This window comes from Caloenas nicobarica, chromosome 1 (assembly GCF_036013445.1).
Source record: "Caloenas nicobarica isolate bCalNic1 chromosome 1, bCalNic1.hap1, whole genome shotgun sequence".
NCBI classification, from domain to species: Eukaryota; Metazoa; Chordata; class Aves; order Columbiformes; family Columbidae; genus Caloenas; species Caloenas nicobarica.
The window spans coordinates 143,562,110-143,585,590 of record NC_088245.1 but is presented as its reverse complement, the minus strand read 5'-3'; the positions used below and the strand labels follow the sequence as shown (position 1 = coordinate 143,585,590).

General features: G+C 42.2%; 2 protein-coding genes across 10 annotated transcripts in view; one reads left to right on the top strand and one right to left on the bottom strand.

Moving 5' to 3' along the window:
• The window catches only part of CMSS1 (cms1 ribosomal small subunit homolog), a 250,557-nt gene that overhangs the window by 148,685 nt on the left and 78,391 nt on the right, over positions 1–23,481 (top strand). The window lies entirely within an intron of this gene.
• The window catches only part of FILIP1L (filamin A interacting protein 1 like), a 215,149-nt gene that overhangs the window by 145,205 nt on the left and 46,463 nt on the right, over positions 1–23,481 (bottom strand). For all 9 annotated transcript variants that reach the window (XM_065657263.1, XM_065657255.1, XM_065657247.1 and 6 more), the window contains one exon: positions 17,649–17,791. The gene's annotated coding sequence lies outside the window, so the exon portion shown is untranslated. The remainder of the gene's footprint in view (positions 1–17,648; positions 17,792–23,481) is intronic.

The window sequence follows — 23,481 nt, the reverse complement described above, 5'->3', positions numbered from 1 at the left end:
CTTTAGGAGGATTTGAGGAGGTCAGGCATCATACCCAAGAATCAAAGGACTGAGCTCGGCAGCACGTGGCGGAGGAGTTCTTCCCATGACATCTTAACAGTGTGAATTTGGTGTACAGGTAGAGACAGAGACCCTCTGGAAAAACAGTTTGTGATAAGAGTTGCAAGATTTTTTCGTACAACTCATTATTTCTCCAGTTTACTAATTGCTTCACCATATTTGGGATCCTGGACACTTATTGCCTGATAAGGAGAAGTTGCTACTATTTATAATTTGGGGTTTTATTACTCAGGCTGCTATGATGTCCAAGTGCTTCTGTAAGACGGAATGTAGTATGGAAGATAATATAAACTGTAAAAGTAATGAGGGAATTGCAGTACAGATGGCATTGTGTGTCTGCTTTGCAGACTGCAGTTTGCACTGTTCGTTTAAAATTTCTGTTCCAGGAACCAGAAGACCATCGAGTGCATGGTAGGAAGTGGCTTAATGAAGGTGTCTTCTAGAACAGGCCAAAATGCTAATGAAGTTTCAGTGCTAGTGCAAATGCACAAAGGAACTTTTAAGGTAATCAAGGAAGCAGTGCATTCATTAGTTTGATAGAAACTTTAGGCAGCTTTCTTATAGGTGTGCTTTGAACTTTACTAGACTGATGTTAATTGCATGTAGGATGAGGTACTAGAGAGAGAGCAGAGAAGGGTGACAAAGCTGGTGAGGGGTCTGGAGCACAAGTCTGACGAGGAGCAGCTGAGGGAGCTGGGGCTGTTTAGCCTGGAGAAAAGGAGGCTGAGGGGGAGACCTGATCACTGTCTGCAACTACTTGAAAGGAGGCTGTAGCATGGAGGGTGTTGGTCTCTTCTCCCAAGTAGCAAGTGATAGGATGAGAGGAAATGGCCTCAATTTGCACCATGGGAGGTTCAGATTGGATATTAGGAAAAATTTCTTCATGGAAAGGGTTGTCAGGCATTGGAACAAGCTGCCCAGGGCAATGGTGGAGTCACCATCCCTGGAGGTGTTTAAAAGGGGTTTAGACTAGGTTCTTAGGGACATGGTTTAGTGCTAGAGTTAGGTTAGGTTAGGTTATGGTTGGACTCAATGATCCTGAGGCGCTCTTCCAACCAAAATGATTCTATGATTCTATGGGATAGGTATACTCTTGTCCCAAAGCCATCTCCTCCATTGCTTACTGTGAAGTTTGTAAAAGCTGCATGGTTCCTTCTCCTAGGGGTGTTGATTTCTTTTGCAAAGAGCAGAAACTGTACTACTTCATCTCTCACGTTGTACTGACAGCCAGCAAATTCCAGATTCAAACCTTTCTTTAATTTTCACCAATATGACATAAACGGACATTGCACATGAAAGAGCGAGTCATTGCATATGGCTCCTGGTACAAAGAGTATTACAGTAACCGAAATGCCCTGGTCATAAATTTATGTGAATGGTAACCATGTGTCTCGGAATGCCTCCTGTTTCTCATTCGAGTTAAATGTTACTCTATCAATACTTGCCAGATATCTTGCACTCTCATGTCTCTGCAATATTTTTAAGCCTTTTGATGCCTTGCAGTTTTTGAAGTAGTTGTATTATTTTTAAGTTCCTTAAATTAGGTCATAACAAAAATATTTCTATTTATCTAATCCATTTCCCTGTGTTCAGACTGCTTGGTGTACTGGAGCATGTAATAAAGTGGAGAGATTTAAATGGCTTACTTCAGTATGACAATAAAATGTTATGAAAATCACAGGTTTCCTTTAAAAACCGAAGCCTTTTCAACTGACTGCAATGTGATGGGAGTGGCTGAGAATGATTAAACTTTCTTGCAGGGGGTAGGATTTGTAGGATACTGAGCTAGTGAGTCACTATTTCCAATTTTTGACCAAAAAAAAAGAAAAGAGAAAGGAAAAAGTAAGGAAAAAAGGGACAATCTGTGATTTCTACAGCTGGTGACTACTGTGTGTCTTCAGTGAAGTAAGTGTTATGGTCTCATATCAATTTTCCAGATGCTTTTGTCTGACTCTAGGTTGGAATCCTGAAGCCAGTTGTCACCACTCACAGAGAGAATGCAGGGGTTGTACAGGTTTTTTTTAATTACACAGTTTGCCACCTCTTGTACATTTTGTTTGCTCTTGATCAGAATCATGAGCACACCTCCTTTAGTGCTTGTGACTGTCCTCTTGTACGTGCTGAGGATCCTACTCAGGTGAGCAAGAGCAAACAGCAGTTCCCTCATCACTTTTGCTTGAGACTGCACTCACACTGAGGGCAGACAACATTCACAGCTCAGAATCCAGGTACAAGGTTCTGAGACACTGCTTTATCCTGGAGTCACTCTCCATTTAACATCGCCATGCCCTGCCTATTTAGCTAACAAATTTTGCTTCCAGTTTCTTCTGACTTCTTTTCTTTCAGGTTGGATTTACTCAAAACAATGGGTAGATGGAAGGTTAGAGCTCCTAAGTAAAGGTCTTCTTAGAGGGCAGTGAACTGATGAAGCTTTTTGTCTGGATCCTGCTTATTTCAGAATAAGCAGTGCTTTCTCAAACAAAGCCTGACTGTAGTCACCATCTATTAAAAGCACCCACTAGAGGTTTTGTTTTTGTTTTTAAAAAAAGGTCTGCTGGACTCACATAATCTTCTGAAATGTCTCAGAACTATTCAAATGCTGGCAGCCAGTGTAAAGCCTTTGCCTGATCGTAATCTACAGAATGCAACAGGCATCATTGCCTAGCTATTTTCAGTCAATTCTGCGTACCGACCATCTAAAACTAGAATAAAAGTATCACAGCTCTGCTTTGCTTTCTAGCCCCAACTGCTGCAACAGCCCTGTCCACCTTTTTTTTTTTTTTTTTTTTTTTCCCCCCTTTAGATATTTAGAGCAAAATCAGACACTTCAACTCTAGGGGTTTTTCTTAAGGTTGCAATATTCTTCTGGCTAGAGAAGCCTGCCATTCTTTTTGGCAGGCATTCAACTCCTCTCTCTCCTTATCTTTTACTTAAAATAGCAGCTGCTTCAATAACATATTTATAATTCGCATATACCTGTCAAATTTTCAGAACAAACCTGAATATCTTCCGGAAGTTTTTGTGGGATTTAATCCCAGAAGTGGTGATCTCCCATGGGCTGTACAGCTCAGTATTGCCATGTGTCTGTCTCCCCTTATTTGCAGTCCTCTGTCCCAAATTGTTTCTTCCTGCTTTGCTTTTCTCACTCCTCCAAATTCCAAACTTTGCCAGTCTTTACTCTTATTTGTACTTTCACTGCTTTGTGATGGGTTGTCACTGGTAGCTGTTGTTTGTCCTGTGGCTCTCCTCACCCTCTAAATTAAGAGTGAGCTGAATTCACCTGACACTGTTGGTGAGCTACAGATTTCTTTCTCTCAAAAAAAAAAAGCATTTACATGTGAACTAAGGCATCTACAGCTTCCTTCTAGAGAACAAGCAAAGGTTATAGCAGTTGAACTGTTATTTATGCCAGAAGCAGAACACCTAGTCCTTTAATTTTGTGTCATTTACTCTAGCACGTAATAGGTGAAAGTACTACTTTAGTATGTGGGTAGAAAGAGAAGAGGAAGAAAGTCTATTGTACTTTTTTTGTTTTTAAGGAAAAATAGGAAAATCTGCATGAATACAGAGGAGAAAATACAAGAGTCCTTTACCATGCCAGAAATAAAATTTCTGGCTTACATTACACAGCTCAGTGGAACTGGGCACGGAGGCACAGAAAACGTGAGGGAATGTACATTGAGAGATTCTGAGGCAAGCAGGGGAAATTCATGGGATGATATAATGCATACTAACAATGTGCATTATATATATATGATAATATGCAGTATATTAAATAAAGTTTAAAAAATTAAAGTCTGCTATGCAGTAGTAGAAAACAGAATAGCATATGGTTGGAAGCTCCCTTCTCTAGGATCTTTCTCATCTCTCCCTGTCCTGCCCTCACATCATCAGTGTTTGGCAAAAATTGGGGAGGAGAAAGACACCAATGTCTTTGGTGGACAGAATTCCCAAAAGCTGAATTTGGAGCAATACACTGAGGCAAAGTCAGTTGGCCTGTCCACATCATGTTCTGTACTACCATGAGTTCTGCCCTTCTGTTTCTCTACAAAAATTCATTTTATTGAATTAGGTGCAGATTTGGTCTCGTATCTTTTTTTAATCCCTCTGCCAACTTTTAATATAAACCCGCAGAATCAAGACATTCTAGGATTGATGTTCTGTCCACCTGGTTCAGATTAGACTTCTTGTATCATTTAAATAGGTTTTTAGGGCTTTCCTACTGTAACTGCATTTGAGTGCTTTTAAAGGATTTTTTTATTATTATTGGACATGATAATATTTGAGACAATATATTGGCTAATTGTTTAAATATGCATTTAGACAATTGTTAAAATGATTGCTATTTGTGTTATGTAACATTATAAACCACACATGCACTGTAGTCTCTTCTCTAATTAAGGAACAATTAAAATTACAAAGAGTCCACTTCTTGACACCAACTTTTAATGACTTGATGCTTGAGTTGCGTCGTAGCAGCTCAGGAGCAAACTATCAGGATATTTTCATCCCTTTTAAAACTACTGCAAATTCCTGTGTAGGAGTTGAAAGTAAATATTCTTTCAGTCTAATTCATTGTGGAGTTAAACTGCAAGGGCTGCTCCTAAATTCAGTTGCCTCATTTCTAACATGGCTGCAACATGAAGTCCTCTCAAGGCAGAACAGTGCAGAAGTTCACTGCCACTTTTTCAGCCTCTGTAACGCAAAAATATAAAATGTCCGTCTTGTGTAATTGAATAGCTCTCTGAAATATTTAGGCTTGGAGTCTGAATTCCTATGCAGACCAAGCTTTTACATCAGAAAATAAGACTCACTGATATGCTTCATATTTGAGCATGCACCACGTCACAGTTAAATTAGCTGGTTTTTAATTCACTTCAGTTCAACATTTTAATTATATGTTAAAACACAAATAGCTACAGGCCCAAAAAATGCTTTTCATGGACTGCTGGTCTCTTCATTTTTAGATGATGGAAACTGCCTAGAGTGTTTGAGGCAATGAAAAGATGCAAGACTTCATGTACAAAACTAACTGAAGAAATACTGCAGTGTACCCCCAGGCTGATTATTTCATTCCCTCCCTATCTGCCTTGCAGAACACATGTATCTCAGACCATGGTCTGAGCATCTGTTGAAGTATTGCCTACATTCTGGTGTAGATTTTTGCCTTTTTGTTGAGATGCGTAGGTTGGATGAAAGTTGTATTATACTGTTCAGTTGGGAGTGAAATTGAGGTAATTTTTCAGCCTCCTTACTAGCTCTGTGATGCTGCCCATTTGGGGTCATGATTCATCCTTCTGTCAGTTTTGTCTCCTAGTACCTCTGAGGATGTCTGTGTAATCACTTAGGGCATAGGCACAGTGTTTATTAAAATGTCATTCCTGCACAAAAGCCTGTGCCTGACCGATTAATTCTCTCTGGGCTTCCATGGCACAAATTGCACATCTGTATCATGTGGGGATCTTTCAATGTCCTGTCTACATCTAATACTCTTTTTCTCTTAAAATCTTCTACTGGATTCAATCTTTTCTCAGTCATGAGGTAGGTAAATAGCGATTGCATTTGCCTCAAGTACAAGCACAGCAAAAATCAGTACTGGCTCACCACATTATTTCAGTTTGTAGCACAGATGGGATGCAATCTGCATTTTATACACAGGCATCATTACCCACATGCCAAGTTCCATGTACTCAGTTTCTGGCTTTATTGAGGCACTTGGACATTGTAAGACATTAATCAGGGGCTTCATATAAATATGGGTATTTCATGCCCTTGTTGGAGCTGACATCCATCCTGAATTTGTCAAAGTAAGGATTGTCTTGTGTAAGGATTTGGTCTTACACTTGAGCTGAAACTGGTTGTTTTGAGACAAGCTCCCACTGTGTTAGGCATTGCCTGGCTGCTTGGAGAAGGACTGGGTGAACAGAAAGAATAAATGACTTTGTGACTGACGTACGTTGATCCAGAATTTGTTCTGGTGCTAATTTGACTTTAAATCACAATCCCGTTTTAATGCCTGGGTGGATATAATTTTTACCCCAGAAAAAACAGAAGTTGCAGAAACTATGACAAGGATTTTAGGTTGCACGCCTGAGGTCTAATTTGTTCTTGCCTGACTGATGAGAAAATCAGTGAATGATTTTTTTACCTCAGGATTGCTGTATCCCTTGTTTTCAGCAACTTCAGAATCCTTTGCAGCCAAAACTTTTTTTTGTCCTTGCATATGCAGGTTTCAGATGTGTAGACCCCTGTTTGAAGCCTGTCTTTGATTTTTGTTGTCAAACTTCATGGACCGAATTGAAGAGGTGCAGTTTTCTGATTCTGCCCAACTGGGAGCTGTTTCTGCTTTCAAAAAAAATTCTTGTAGTGATGGAAGAGTCTCATTCACCCCCAACAGCATTAAATTCACCATACTTTTACACTATGTTTTTGCTACTGTGAGAGAGTTACTGTTGCCAGATGAGGATCATGAACAAAGTTGATAGGTAATGAGCTAATAAACTGCACTGTGTAGTCACAGCTGGGCTGCTCCCATACCCTGCATTCACAGAGCTATTGCAATGTCTCTAGTTTAGACATGTCTTTGGACCTGTGCTAGCTGCCTACATGCAGTTGGAGTTCTGCATTCTCCTCCTTTCTGCTTGCAACATCTTCAGCTTTTTCCTCCTTTCCAGCTTCTCTGATTACATTCATATGAGGACAGAATTCTGTCATTTTATCCTGCGTGCTTTCTCAACATTGGCTGCCAGATACACAGTGTGTGCTTCCTGTTCATTTCTTGTCTTAGTCACTGATTTTGCCTGTTTTAAGGGACTTTAAAGATTGGCAAGGCTAATATTATAATGACAGTTATGTTCTTTCACCAAGTGTTCTTCCTCTTAGCTTGACTGCTTTTCTGTTCTCGGGGAGAGCAATAGCGAATTTTCCTTTTTTGCTTTCACTGCTCAGCTTGATGTTAATCTGCTGGCATTTCTTTCTCTGATGTCTTATTGTCTGCCCAGCCTCAGTCTTGCTTCCTTTATTCTGACAGCTGCTCCAGACTCATCTTCTTTTATGTCCTCCCATATTTGTTTGTGTGTCATCTTTATTGCTGCCTTTGATGTTTGGGATGACCTTACCGAGATCTCTACTTGAAGGAACTTGTCTTTCTAGTAGCCCAGAAGGCACCGAAGAGGCCAGCCAAGGAGAGGAGTCATCTGGAACCAATGATTATGTGGGCCTGCTATGACCAAATAGTTTTGCTTTAAGTTTTATGCCTTTTCCACTCTATGGGACAACGTGCAACTTCTTACGTCTTCAGCCTACACCTTGCACACTGTGTATGTGTCTGCACTGTCAAAAGTGACCAGGAACCAAAATGGACTGGGACTTGTAATTGACTGTTTCATTTGGTTTAAGCAGTCGGTGGATTTTTTTTTTTTTCCATTGTGACAAACTTGTTTTTCAGGACAAACAGACTTGAGCTGCCTTTCTCCCCTTTGCAAGATGCAAATATTTTATTCCCCAAAATATGAGGTATTAAATTTAAAACTACTACATTTTTAGACCAATTGTAGTGATTTCATAGTGGAATTATAGAGGGTTCCAAAATTATATTTTGCTCTGCGAGCTTAGAATAAGCATCTCTTCATTGTGGTATTTCAAAGAAGTGATAGGCAGACTTCTACATGCAATTCAGCAGTTCGTAATGATATTGTATTGAATTTAGAGTATTTGGCCAGGAAATAGGTTTATGAATAAACTGGTGGATTAACTGTGTAGCCAGTTGCTTTGGGGTAGTGCTCAGACATTTAGTTTCACTTTATTTTTTAATAATAAATCAAACGTGTTTATTGTAGTAAAATTCCACTTGGTGTGGATTCTTAGACTTCTGCAGCCTTTAAGTGACAGAAGGGATTTTGAGGCATTAAACTGTTATTTTCTGAAGTTTCATTTGCATTGCACTCTACTGCTTTTAATAATTAAATGAACACTTAATACAATTATAATATCAGAGGTTGGGATTGGAAACTGTTCTTTTTCATCTGTTTCTCATCGTCAGCACAGTTGAAGTTTCTCAAAAGAAAAGAAATAAGATCCGAATAACCTAAACTATCCAAATCAGTGCACTTTTTCTCGGTGACAAAGAGCCCCCTGGAAGGTATCAGTTAATTCAGTCTCAGATCTTTAAGAGGTAATTTTGACAGAGTTCTGTAAATGTAGAAAGTTAAACAGAGTAACCAGAGAAAGGTTCCTAATGAAATCTTGGCTTTGGCGGTGAAAATGTCTGACTAGTTTTACTAAGAGCTTGATTACACTGCGTTCATAAGGATTTCTGCAAGTCTGCCCTGATGACATATAAACTTTAAATTAGACATAGCCAATAAAAAGCCACCTAATACGGTTTCGTATTTTGAGAGGTTTCCCAATAACTACCCCATCTAGTTAGTCTATTTTCTAACCGTTTTGGAATCTGTGTGTGTTGAAAGAAATCTTCCTGCGAAGGATGGTGCTTGTACAGCATGTAGTGATGTGAAGGGACCTGGCAGAGACCAGCCCCCTGCTGCCCTCCTCCTGCTTTAGTGACCTTCCACAAGTGACGAGGCTGCAGCCCTTCTCCCAGCAGCTGGTTTCTAAATTTGGTCTAACAAATGGTATCATAAAGGTGGCAGGTGAGGTTAGGAGATCTGATCACAACATACCGATTTAACAGCCACCAGAAGGTACAAAAGAGTATAAGGAAAAACAATCAAGTGCTGTCTCTCTATCATTGTATCAGCTTTCTTTGCGTGGTCCCTTGTGAAAGCCTTTACTGATGGCTTTCAGCTATGTATCATTATAATACCTACAATAAGCATTACATAATAGGAAAAATATGCCACATCGAGCAATGAAACTGGTGTTAGCCAGTGCTGTGGCCCATATCAAAATGCTCTTGCTAGCATTCCCTGTAACAACACTTCCTCAGATGTAATGGGCTACGGCATATCATCAACTTAAAGTTCATACATCTGCCTTAATGTTTTTTGCATATCCCTGCTAGAAGTAATGGCCGTGACTACTTGAGGGGAAAAAGAATATTTTTTTTTTCCTCTTTACATGGTAGTTCAGGCATTCTTCAACCATATCCTCTGCCATTGCTGTGTTTGCATGTCTAGATAGACAAATCCTGCATGTATGTCTCTCAGGCAATAAGGAAAGGGGAGAAAAACAATTAAAAGAAAAAGGAAAACACAGTAATGGTAAAACCACAAGAATTAAGTAGAACAACTGGGTAGACAGTAGCACTTAATTGATTTTTGTTGTTGGGTCTCTTAACAGTTCAGTAGATTGCAAGTTGTCTCTTATTAATGGTACTGTTTTATAAGAAGGAATTTGCAGAATAAATACATCTGAGTGGCTTCCATTAGGATGGTAAATGCTTATTTCAGAAGGACTTCACATGTTAGGAGCTTTGAAACAGGTCTTCTTCCTTCCTGTAGAGTGATATATCAGTATATAGTTGCGCTGGAAATACAAAGACTGCATTGGAAATCAGACCTGCTGCCTTGATGTGTCAGACCGTCAGTCTAGGACAAGTGGTGGACTCAGGTGCTTACCTGGAACAGAGCTCTTGTACACAACTTCTGACATAAAATTATTCTTAAATATTTGAATTCCTCTAAAGCTGGAACATTGTATCCTCTAAGGTGCTAACTGAAAAAAACGTCCCTTAGCCACTATCTTTATTTGGATGGTTCTTTCCTGTGTTTGCTTGCCCAAGTTAAAGCATAGAAGTTACTTGCTGCATGGGATTGAAATATTGCCAGCTTTCTACAGGTTGCAGATTTTTCACTTGTCATTTTGAAGAATATTGCTCCAGATAGAGGTAGATGGGATATATGTAGGCTTAGAGACATTTAATCATATATCTTCAGTTTTAAAAGTACATTAAAAAAATGTAATATATTGCTAAGATGTTGAGTTATTAAAGGCACATGCCTTCAAATATGAGTGTGAGTTTTGGCCAAATGTGACAGACTACTAACATAATGGATTGTTAGTTTTTCACATTAACGGCACAGTGAATTCTAGCACACAGGCATTGTAAAGGAGGAGATGACTGGTGACAGTGAAATGGACAGATTGATGGACTTATAAATGCTTGCCGTGAGGACTGCAGAGGAGCAGAATTGAGGCTGATTGCTTAAAAACAAGCCTGACCACTAACTGGCTGGTTTTGGTCATGATTGTTTCATTTACATTTCAGAAAATTATCTATAGAATCAGAATGTCCTGAGTTGAAAGCGACCCACAAGGATCATCGAGTCCCACTCCTGTCCCTGCGTATGACAACCCCACAGTTCACACCATGTGTCTGAGGGCCTTGTCCAGTCTCTTCTTGAACACTGTCAGGCTTGGGGCCGTGACACCTCCCTGGGGAGCCTGTTCCAGTGCTCCACCACCCTCTGGGGGAAGAACCTTTTCCTGATGTCCAACCTAAATCTCCCCTTGCACATCTTCCTGTCATTCCCTTGGGTTCTGTCATTGGTCACTAAAGAGAAGAGTTTGGTGCCTGCCCCTCCTCCTCCCCTTGTGAGGAAGCTGTAGATCGCAATGAGGTCTCCTTTAAGTCTCCTTTTCTCCAGGCTGAACAAACCAAGTGACTTTAGCCCCTCCTCATACGGCTTCGTCTCCAAACCCTCACCAACTTCATGGCCCTCCTCTGGACACTCTCCAGCAGCTTAATATCTTTTTTATCCTGTGGCGCCCAGAGCTGCACACAGTGCTCCAGATGAGGCCGCACCAGTGCAGAGCAGAGCGGGACAATCACCTCCCTGCCCGGCTGGCAATGCTGTGCTGGACGCACCCAGGACATGGGTGGCCCTCTCTCTGAGAGAGTAAAAGGGCTCCATAAAAATCATTTATGAAGGATGGTGAAAGGCATTATACCGTAGCCACAATCAGGGTCCCTATGGCATTCCAGACATGAAGAGGAGTTGAAAATTGTATAACATAATACCTCTAGCTGTGCATGGTGTTTGCATAGAGCGTGGGAATGATTTGCTTCAGTGGGCTGAGAAGCTCAGCATCTGCTGAGTGCGCTTGGGTCATTGCCGCCTTCTAAGCATAAGTGGGCACCCGTCATCCTGTCCAGGACTTGCTCCGCTCCTGCCAGGCAAAGCAGGGGGAAGGACAGCCCACCGGGCATGTGTAAATGCACAGCAGTGACCGCTGTAAACATTTATGTCTGCTTCAGCCTGCACGTTGGTAAGCAGGACATAACAGAGACCCAGCTACAATCTTGTTTACCCAGTCAACATGTTTTAAGATATAAATATTTTTATTCTTTTTTTGGATATTTGTCAACCGCATCTTAGGTCGAGTAGGAAATTTATACTGTAATGTTTGGCAGCAGTCGTATGTTATGAAGATGGTGCCGTGAGAAACAGGATGCCCAGGTCCTAGCTTGTTTAAACAATCTGTCTAGGTTTTGTAGCCGTGGTCAACACCATGGTATGCAAGTGCTTATGGAACCCTCTGAGCTGCAGAGGCAAGGGCTGGATAGGCACTCAGCCTTATTTTTTTAAGGACGGAATTTAGAGGTCTTTTGCTCTGTACCTCAGAAGAGTTTTCCCTGATACAGCAGTTTTCCCTCTTGCCTGTCATCTGAGGTGGAATTCCTCAACCGCCTTTAAAGTTGCTGGCAAAGTGACCTTGATGAAAATTGCATCAGTTATTGGGGGGATCACACAGTATTAATGTGTTGACCTAAAACTTCACATCCTAAGGTGGAATAGGGCGGTAGCTGTATAAGAAACAAGTTAACCTACCAGTGTTGTTAAGTGCCTTTGTCTGGGGCATGCTGAGGGGCCAGACAGGATCTTCCGGGTGCTGTTTTGCTAAGCACACTTCAAATTTGAATAGGCCTTGTCCCAGAGGGCTTGTGGACAGTCTTAATGCAGGGAAAAGTGTGGGGAATGCAGAAGTAAAATCAACTGTGCTACACCTGTGAAATCGAATTAATGTTATGATTTTCTTTGTGTTAGTGGGGAAACAGCATGCAAGAAGGGAAGGACTGTTTAAGTGAAGAGGAGGAAAACTAGAGAGAGTGAAGGCAAAGCAGAAAAGGGCAAAACGTATGGTTAATGGAGCTAAGATTAAGATGCTGAAAGAGGTTAGAGGAGACAGAGAAATACAATGTTTGAGTAAGGAATAAGGGTAAATGTAACACTTGTAGTACATTTGCACATTTTGGGGAGTGCATCCTGAATGCCGTGCACCTGCGTTCCTGCAATAGCTTTCTCTGAAATGTTGTGTTGGGAAGGAGGGGTGCTAAGCTGTCCGAAGGACAAGGAGAACCTACTGAAAGTAGCTGAGCTCCTTTGATGAAGGCTTGAGCTTTGCCATCTCTTCAGTCTCCGCATGGATCTGGAAGCAGCTTTCCTTTTCCTTCCCAATCTCAAATGCTTCTCCATCAGAATTCCTAATACTGTGATCACAGTATTTTTTATAAGAAAGCTGCAGACCACACCAGTTGTTCCTGTGTTGGCCGCAAGGGAAGCCTTTCTGTAGACACTGCTCTCCCTGAGGCTGGGAGCCAGATACTGTCTTACAGTCTGTCCCAGGTCTGCCCCTGTCACCCCTGGCTTTCGAGTCCAGCCCTTCACAGCTTTCTGACTCTTCCGGGTTACCTTGATCTTGCTATAGAATGAGTCCCAAACTCTGCAGGTCCCTAGATGCCTCAGGCAAGCCCTAGTCCAGACCTGCATCCCTTCCCACCATATCCCACCCTGAGATATGTTCTGAGAAGAGACTGTAGACCTCTTTGTCTCTGCTGGATGAAGGGTAAAAACCTGAGGGACAGAGAATGAGTATTTGATATGGACTTCTGATTCAAAACCAGCTGATTTTTTTTGTATGTTCCCAGCTCTGTTGCCTCATATATAGCATGCTCAGAGCTCTTACAGGGGCAGCTTTAAAGGTGTGCCCACAATATTTGCAGGGAATATAGAAGGTAGGTGGTAATAATCTGAGGGCTTGCAATATTTACAATTGGCACGTGAAGCTGAGGATGAAATTTAAGGCTATTTCTATCCTTTTTATCCTGGTACCGCCTCCCCTCCCATTTTTGGCACCCAGGATTTAGAAAACAAACCAAACAGTGTTTTGTCTTCTATGTTTTGTGCAAGTTGTGGTGCTTCTGTTAATATACTGCATAGAGCATTTGCACAGCCTATGTCCCACTTCCCGTAGCTCTATATCATTTGGATAATACCACCCTAACAGGCCATTTCAGCCTCCCAACAGCTGTCCTTGCCAGTCTGTTGCACAAAATGGTGTCTTTCACCCTTCATGGGAGATGGAGACATGTTCTGCAGTACTACAGTAAATAGACCGTAGTTTGTTTTCATAACCTTTGTCTAACTGTGTTCCAAAGCTTACAATTTGTCGTGTAACTTCATCGGGAGGGTGGCATGTTTCTGGGCAGCACTAGCATAGGCACCACATCGTAGAGTTGGTTGGGAGAGCGTGACTGATGGGAACGGGAAGATCCACCATGACTGTGGTTTTAACTTTCCAATGTGAAAATTGTGAGCTTATCCTGGAAGCTGCTGTCTGCCCCTCCCCTTGGTGTGCTGGGATCTCTCTGCCTTGGGGTTCAGCACCCACCTGCTGTGTCCTGTCCCAGCTCTGCTGGTTTTCCACCTCAGCCCTTGTGCCTGTTTCAGCTCAGTTGCTTCTGCCCCAGTGACACACACAGCAGAGAGCTGTGGTGCAGGTCTGTAACTGGGGACAGCAAAGGAGCAAAGCATGCACGTTTAAAATATAAAAGTGGACATTCCAGTGGGTGCTGTAACAATGCATTTTTACTTCTGCCTTTATTAACCCCCCCAATAGTTGTAAAAATGTGTTCTTTCTGGTTGTTTTGGTTTTTCCTACCCTGTCTATTCAAGACCCCTATGTTCTATAAATATTTGAAATAGGAATATTCAGCCTGCAAAACTAAGTGTGTACACAAGTGGTGGAAGAGTTCTTTTTCTTTGAGTTGGGGGTGTGTGTTGGTTTTACAGTATCCAGGCTTCTGGTTTTGTAGACATTTCGGAGGGGATTCTTTCTTCCTCCATGCATATTCTGTCCAGCAGGTTGACAGTCTGATTTGGTCTAGGGCTTCTAGATGCAACAGGAATACGGCTAATGAGAAAATAATGAGTTAGTGTGTATTTGTGTGCAGTGCTACCCTCTAAAGAATTGTTTGACTGCCAAATATGTTAAGAGGTTAACAACTCAGAGGTATTTTCCTGGAGGGGTAGTGATGGAACCTTGTGGTTTTGCAACTGAAGAGCAAAGGGTTTAGACCCAGCTGTGCCAGCATATGAAGTTTATCTCTCTCTTGCACCCGTTATCATAAATTAGTGATGCTAGGGTGATGATACTCAGCAAGAGGCAGCTAGTAGTGAGACCAGAAGGGTCTTGAGATGGTTAATGACAGGGTAAAGAGGAAGAAAAGGCCATTTTCCAGTTCATGCTGCCTGCCCCCCTTACCCTTTCTGTCTAGCGAATAATCCCATTGTCATAGTTAACTGTCAGTAATTTACCATATTTGGATTCCCAAAACAAAATGCAATGTTTAGTTCAGCTTTGAATGGCACACAGTTCCTTATGGAGCTTAATTGTTTTGTTTACATGTAGCTAGTTACTTACCATGTGGTAAGAACAATAGGCTGACTGGCTTGTTTAATTCGTGATCAGAATGAGATAAAGCACGGAAAACAGTGAGGACTGTATTTCTTAAACAGACCACAAGTCAGAGACAGCCTCCTTGGCTGGTCGCAGTGTAGCAAACCTGCTGCATGGCATGCACTTTTTTGCAGCTATGTGACTGTGTGGTTTGTCATCACTGTCCAATCTTCTGCTAAAAGCAAGTGATATTTCTCGGGTTTTTCTATTTTCTGTTACTGGGCACCTTTCTGAGAGTTGTCTGACTCAGTGACCAAACGTGTCAGAGTGCACCCAGTGAATGTGAAACCATCATGTGAAGCTTCGGCCTCGCGTTTCCCCACAGCTTGACCTGGATTGCGCCCATTTTGCAGCAGAAGGCAGCTGGTTTTCCTGTCTTCCATAAGGAGGCAGAGCAGGTAGTTAGGGCAGCATGAGCCTTGATTTCTCAAACAGCAACACCTGGCGTGTGGGATAGGGAGCAAAAAGGAGGTTGCTCCACTTAAGCCAGATTTCTGCCAGCTAGTCATGCCTGCTAATGACATGAGACCTTTTAACAAGGGTGCTCCAACCATAGCAAAGCACTGTTCTTGTTGTTCACGCAGTCTTGCAACCACAGACGCCACCCTATGATCCAGCATGACAGGAGTGCATGACCCAACATGTGCTTTCCTGCCCAGAACTTGAGATGTTCATTGGCAAGGCTGCCAGGTTAACAGAGGCAAAAGACATTTTTTGCTTAGGACTGGAGCGCACACACTGATGGAGTCCCCTGCGTCTCGGGGCAGTGTGGGGCAGGTTTCCCTGCTTAGCAAAGCTTTTCTGAGCTCTGAGCAGAGAGGACGCTCCAGAGATTTTTATGTGTTTGCTTCTTCATTTCACTGGTGGCTTTTCCCCTCAAAACAGCTCAACTAAAAGTCAGAAAGTTTGCTGAGAAAGACATATTTTATTCCTCAGGTAGTTTCTGTTGGTAGAGGGGAATTTTCTGTTACACCTACTTGTACCTAAGGACTAGACATGAGGAAGATCAGGCTAGACATGAAGAAGAAATTTTTTAGAGGATGGTAAAACACTGGCACAGGTTGCCCAGAGAGGTGGTAGATGCCCCATCCCTGGAAATATTCAAGGCCAGGCTGGATGGAGCTCTGAGCAACCTGATCTAGTTGAAGATGTCTCTGATCATTGCAGGGGAGTTGGACTAGATGACCTTTGAAGGTCCCTTCCAACCCAAACTATTCTGTGATTCTGTGACTAAGGCAGATGTTCTCTATTAATTTGCCTGCACTTAAGTAAGCCGTAGCCTTTTTAATAGCAGACACAAGCATACCAGCCAAGCAAACCTTCCTGCCAACCCTGCCAACTGGAGAAGAAGTTGCTAACATTTCTTATTTTGTGAATCTGTGTGCAGCTGGGAATGAGAGGCCATTGAAAATACACAGAGAAAGTATAAGTGCAAGAGAGAGTGCCTGTAAGCCTAAAATCTTCTTTATCTTACTTATCCATGATTGAATTTCACCTGACTGGCATAGTTGTTTGTTCAGATCTTAGGTGCAGTTTACAGTTGTCAGTTCCACTTGAAGACATGTAAATGGAGGCTGATAACCTTGCTATCTTTTGGAGCAGTGTATCTCCACAGCTGTTACTCTTCCCTCTGTAGGCTATATCTCTCTTGCAGATGTAGCGTAAGGCAGAAATATTTCCTCTTTGTGTATATTTGTGGCACAGAGAAACAGTGTCATGCAAATAACTCATCAAAACTACAATGAAAGTGGTATTCTCGAGAACACTAAAAGTTATCATTACCTTCCCAGGCCTTCAGACTATGAAAAGAAATTTTAACAGTCTACTGAAGATTTAAGCAGCAAGAGTCCCTTCACCTCCACCACCACTGGAATGAGCTGCTTCTAGAGCTGGAGGCCTTCTCAATAAAGGCTGTTACTTGTTTTGAGCTTACAAGTGTTTGCAAGTACATTACAAATTGAAAGGTTAGCATGTCTGCTCTTGCCTTGTCAGCCTTCTGCTTGTATAACACAGAGCCCAGTAGTAATCACAAAAAATAACAGAAATATGTCTTTTTTTTTGGGGGGGGGGGGAACGCACAAGGATCAATTATTATTCTTCACAAGAATTCAGCACCTGAGTTAGGGGTTCCCAGACGCTGACCTGGAAAGCTACTAAATATGACCCTCAGAGGGATTTTCAAATTGTGGTGGTTCTACATTGTCATGCAGATTGATTTTTGTTATACAGCCCCTAGCCTGATGTCCCACCCATTAAGTTGCCCTCTGTGGACAAAACTCTGGGAACCCCGGAGTTCATAATCCAAAAAATTATTTTGGAAGACTGAAAGAGAGAATCTATTTTGTCAAGTATTACCACACCTCTGCAAATATACGGTCTCTTCATCTGGATGATCTCTTTCATGTATTTGTCAAAGTTCTTGCTTTGAGACAGCAATTGCAGCAAGACAGTAATATATGCAATATATAAAAAGGTTTTGGGTGAGATCCAGTACAAGCCTCTCATAGTGAAATCAGTATTATTTAACATCTACCTGGTATCTGATCCAGAGAAACAGATCACAACTACATCTGCCTTTAGACACTTAAGCAAATGGAACATGTGATGTGAGCTTGGATGTTTTGTGAACATAGGGCAAGGAAGACAAGGATCATAATTTGTCTCTCACTAAGAACTGTCAAGCACATTCCTCCTCCATTTCTTTGCAGTGGATTGTTGATACATTCACAGCTGCTGAACAGGTACGAGCTCTTCAGCACTCCTTACCAAAGTAACTTTGTCTGGAAACTCTCTCCTTGCTCATTGGAAGGAGAGGGAAGGAAAATTGGAAATCTCTGGCTTAAGGAAAAGCATTGGGTACTGTAGAAGTTATGTGAACATCAACTAACCTGCTGGAGCATCACAGGCTGAAAACCTGAATGTTCTGGCAGATGCCATCATTTTGGGAACGGAGCAGGTAACAGTCCTGCAAAATCGTCATGGTCTTTCTCACGTAGTAGGAAGTGGCATTGCTGCCCTGGATACAAACATCCTACGAGAGAAGTGAATAAGATAGTCAGTGACTCCACAGAAGTAAACACTTGGACACAGTGGATAGTGAGAGTCTTGGAGTGCAAGATAGCAATACAAGTCCTTTAGAAAGAATATCAGTCTTTCCAGTGAAAGAGGTTAATACCTACCTATGATTAAGTCTTAAAAAACAACAAACAACCCCCACCAAACCCAGCACTCTTACACAGTCATTGTTTTTCAGCTTTTCAAACTCTTCCTCTGGAGAGATTTTGCTAATGGGTGGTCTAAAACCCAGGCTGGTTAAATATCTGATCAGCCTTCCATCACCTTGGAAACACGAATTCCTACTGTGAAAATGATCTGACCCTGGAGGATCCAGGATAGTTCACATTTAAAACAGACTTTCTCCTCTTTTTTTTTTTTTGTTGCTCAGAGCAATAATGTGAGAGTCCACAGAAAGGTCTGCCATTTCTAGCCTTGTGCATAGTCTATCAAGTACATTGAGGTGACTTATGGCAGACGGCACTTTATGGTAAATGCTACATTGGAACTAGGATTGCTCGTGTCTCTATTGCTGAACTAGGGAAAAAAAAACCTACTTTCACACTCCATAATGGAGATCATTCACCCATGCAGTTTTAGCTCCTTATTTATCCAGCCAGTTTATTGTGGGCCATGGTAACTATATGTCTGTTCTTGTTTGCATCCCTGGGAGATAATGAGATTTTGCAGTGGATATATAGACAGCAGTTTTTGGGGTTTTTTTTCTAAGTTTCTTTGCCTTTGTTCTATATGCAGCCCACTTAAATAATCTCTTTTTGTACTGTCGAGTCTTATAACTTCTTCAGGACTTTTTTTTTTTTTTGTCTGGGCACATCCATAAAAAACAGATAGTTCTATGCTGTAGTCCTGAGGCAGGTTTTTTCCCCTCAAAACATCCATCTGCACCCACCCATATAAGTCATCTTACTTTTGTCTCTAATCTGTCTTAATATCTCCAGGCAACCAACAGACTGGCCTTTCATCTGTTTTGAACTCTTGAGAGCTACTCAACAGTTGCACGAAGCTTTTTTTCTTTGCCTTGCAGTAAAGATAGCACCAGGTTAGGAGTGTGTCATGGGCTAGGATTTTCAGTGTTGCCAGGGTCTGTGATGTGGTGGTCTGAAGATGGAGAAAGCTCGTTTGGCGTGGAGGCCTGACAGTCCTTTGCTCCTTCAGGCCTTTTAGGGTTGTCATTGTCCCACAGGGACTTTCTGCCTCAGCTTTCCTGACCCTCTACTGTATGGCCAGGCAGAAATTGTGGCATATACAGAGCCGATGTGGACAGTAGCCCTAAAAGATAGTGGAAAGAAATGGAGCTAACACATTATGTCTGATTTTCTTGGTCCGTTGTCAGGGGCTGTTACGGATTTAATAGTTCGTGATAAGTAAAAAGTTACCCTTTTGATCCTGTTGGGTTTTGGTTGGTTGGTTTGGTTTTTTTGTTTTTGTTCGTTTGTGTGGGGTTTTTTGTTTTGAGGTTTTTTTGTGGGGGTTTTTGTGGGGTTTGTTTGGTTGGTTGGTTTTTGGTTTGGTTTGGGTTTTTTTCTGAACGTTTCAAGAGAGGTAGCAGTTTTACCAGCTCTGGTTTGGTTTGAGGATTGTAATCTCAAGATTTGTGATTACATAAGATAGGATACTCAAATTTATTCCATAGCTTGATGTCTTCTTATCCTGGAAATGCAGCTGTGCCGAATGAAATATTTGCATCGGTGTTTTCTTTCCAAAATGTGCAGCTTGGCTTTAAAGATAAACACTTGCCATTGGGGCAGACAATGTGCTAGGTTTAAGTTCACTTAGCAAAACTTTTTTCTTGGAGTGGCTCATGTAACTTGTTAACATGCAAGAAATTATTAAGCTTTCACTTCCTCCACTCCCATTTCCTGTTTGGATGTTGAAAGGAAGCCCTGATTGCTCATTTGTGATTAGCCAGCAACCCAGAATGAACTTAATTGTGGGGCTTTGCGCGGAGCTTGCCTGTGCAGCTACTGCCTCCCTTCAGAGTGGGCTGCTGGGGCTCACGTTTCGTGGTGGGAGCTGTAAACAATCTGCTCTTCTTTCCGTGAATTCGTGGCCTGCCTGTTGAGAACAGAGGTGATGCCTGGCCTGCCAGCACACGGAAGGCCACGCTAAAATGATGGATGCTGCGAGACAGAAGAGAGGCATGAGGGGGATTTTCCAGTCTTGCTTGCCCAGGAGATGGCACTGTGCAATACTGGGATCGCTACCTGCAGCATTTGTGGTGTGACCAGATCCTGATTGTTTGAGACAAGACAGATGAGTGAGGTTCTTGAGTCAGTAAGAGCAGAGTGACTTGTACTTCTTGTAGGATGCCTCAGCACTCTATTCTGTGTAAATTGTAACATACTGTATATGCTGTAGGCAGGTTGGGTTTAAATCTGCTTTGCACCCCTGTGTTAAGGAACTGACCTGCGTGTGTCCTATAGTGCAGTCAGAATCAGAACTGGGTTTGTGGGTAAAATTAATCCAGCCATGAAGGAGGTGGTGATGCCTTTGGAGCACCCATACTTCCAAGGCTTTTGTGCAAGTCCCCCTTGATAATTCCCAGACCTGCTGACAAAGCAGCCAAAACAAAGACGTATCACAGAATCACAGAATGGCTGGGGTTGGAAGGGACCTCTGGAGATCATCTAGTCCAACCCACCTGCTAAAGCAGGTTCACCCAGAGCAGATCACACACGAATGTGTCCAGGTGGGTTTGAATGTCTCCAGAGAAGGAGACTCCACAACCTCTCTGGGCAGCCTGTTCCAGTGCTCTGGCACCCTCAAAGTAAAGAGGTTTCTCCTCATGTTTAGGTGGAACCTCCTATGTTTCAGTCTGTGCTGGTTGCCCCTCATCCTGTCATGGGGCACCAATGAAGTGAGTCTGGTCCCATATATACATGTAGTATGCACTAGAAAATTAGGTTTTGTTGAACCTCTGCAGGATCCCTCTTTCTGCCCTGCATGCAGTGTGCTATGCTCCTGTTAGAGTACCAATTAGTTTGGTTTAGTGGTTGTATATAAAACACACAGAGCTTTTTTTAAGGAGTCTGACCCCATCTGCAGATGCCTGACCTGCCTTGTGCTGCCAAATGCAGGCCAACGCAGCTGAGGTAAATCTAGAAAGTCTTACTGGTCTTCCTTTTTTTCATGTTGGTAAGTTGAGACCATTTCCATTTCTCCCTCTAATAACAGCCTGAGATTGGGAGCATGTACAGATCTGTGGAGAATTCTGATCTTGGAATGGATGTGCTACTTAACAGAATCTTGGACAAGCTGATTAACCTCCTTATTTTAATTCTCAAAAAGGTGAAGAGGGGTAACACTTTCTTAACACAGAGGTATTACAAAAGCATCCATAATATACCTTAAAGCTAGAAATACTATGTGAATGCTAAATACTTTTGTTATTATTAATCGAATCTTAAGTGGCCTATACATCTATAACAAAGGCTTCTTAGCAAACACATGCCCTTTGAAATAGCCTGACCCTTTCCACTTTTTCAGAGACATTAATAGTTTCCTGGCTCAGTGTTTTAGGAAATGTCATCATAGTCTGGAGGAACCAATAAAAACATAAGTCACCTATTTTGTCTGATCATTTTATGCCAGGATATTTGAGGCTAGAAGCTGAGGGGGGTGGGGTGGGGGGAAGGTAAGAGAGGTCTGCTCCATTTGTGTGGGTAGAAGATGTGAAAGTTTTAATACCATTTTAGTATAACTTCGCATATTTAGGTTCTAGAGCCACATGATAAATAGTATTTTTTGTGTTCACAGGCAGGGGCTCTAGGCAGTTTTAGCAATTAGTTAACTACTTTTTCCCCCTTCCTAAGCCACTTACTGCTTCAGTGCATGATGAAAAGTATGTCATCTTTGGAGAAGAGTGTTTCGTTAGTTTCAGAGTCACATTGTCCTCTAATAGAGTCGAGAGACCTCTTAAGAAATGGCAATGCCTTAAAACAAATGTTGGTGGAAGATTATGGAAAAGTGATTGGTGGGACAATAGCTTATTGGGTATGGTCAATGCAGACCGTTTCGGACTAGTAGAAAATGCAGTTACTTAAATGGAGGAACTACTGTATAAAATCTCAGTACATTACATGAAAAGCAGTCCATGAGTGGCTGTACAGATATCCAGTGGCACTCTGTTCTCCATTATAAACACCAGCATTTATGATGGGCCAAACCCCACTATCCTTACATGGGTTTCAATCTCTCCTTTCTGAGACAAAGCCTCCATCAAGCACAATAGTGAGTCCTGACCATGGTCTTTTGGGTCTGTGGAGAGCAGACACGCATGGCAGTTTTTCCCTTTCTGTACCATCTCCTCCTGCAACCTTCAAACAGACCTTCAGAGGTGGGGAGATCGATGTTGTTGCTAGCTTGTGCTTGGTTCCATGGAGCTGGAAAAGAATGCCAGACCCCATTTATTCTCCAACTTTTCCCAGAGCATCCTCCAGAGACAACCAAAGTTTTTGCCCATTTTTGGGAGGTCATATACTGTATTTTCTCTTCTGTATTCCATCAGTGTTGGAGACCAGTCTAATGTTTGTCAGCAGTCTAGAGGAACTGAAGGATAACACTTACTTCATCCTGCACAGCTATCTTTTTGGAAACGAACTGCGGCACCGAAAGAGAACACCACCACCACTGCAAACGGCACCGTAATGTATTATGCAGACTCTTCTCTTCCTCACTCATCCCCAAAATTAGAAAAAGTAAACATTGTTTCTTTTCAGCTTCTGCTGCAGCCTCGAATGGAGCTGATGTGCAACTGTCACTCACTAAGAATTCAAACCCTGTTTAGGCTGCTGTGCAGGTACTGCAGATCCCCATTAAAAAAAGTCCTTGAGGACTTAAAGATGCAAAAAGAGGGCATGGCTCCTAGACTGCCTTGATCAGAGTCCGATCTGAAGGGGAAGTTGATACTCATCTACTGCTTTGATGCTTTTTGAGTTCAACAAGGTGTTACCACAGGAGTTATACAGAAGGCCAACAGCCCAAAAGTGAACTTTAATATTAACTCTCACCAGACAACTGTCCCTTGTGTTCCTTGGAGATTTTTCTCTCCACCTCTCAATTCAATGTGCCGTATCCTGGTTCTTATTCATTCTCCCATCCAAGCAGAGTGTGGATGTATCAGCCCCATGGGAGGGTTGCTGTGCCCTGCTGCTTTCCACTCATGTTTGCCCCATGGAGGTGCTGCATTTAGATTAGCAACGGTGGCTTCCCCTTTGCATTTATCAGGATCTCTTACTCTTTTCTTCTTTGTGTGTACATTTTGTCAGGTCAGGCCACTGTGTACTGTACCACGAGATACCCCTTTCAAATTCCCTCTTAAACTGGAGCTGGATCTTTGTGCGGAGGAGTCTCCTGCGTGTCAGGATCCCTCAGCACTGGTTGTCACCAGGGTTGTTGCTCAGTCCCAGAGCACAATGTGCAGTCTTCAGAGCCTCCAAGTGTCTTGAGAACAGCCAAGTCGAGGCACATTTCTTTCCCAAATTAACATTATCGGATTCCTGAAGAATCATAGAATCATTTTGGTTGGAAGACACCCTTAAGGTCATTGAGTCCAACCATAAGCTAAATCTAGCAGTAAACCCTGTCCCTAGGAGCCTCATCTTTTAAACTCCACCACTTCTCCGGGGGGACTCCACCACTTCCCCG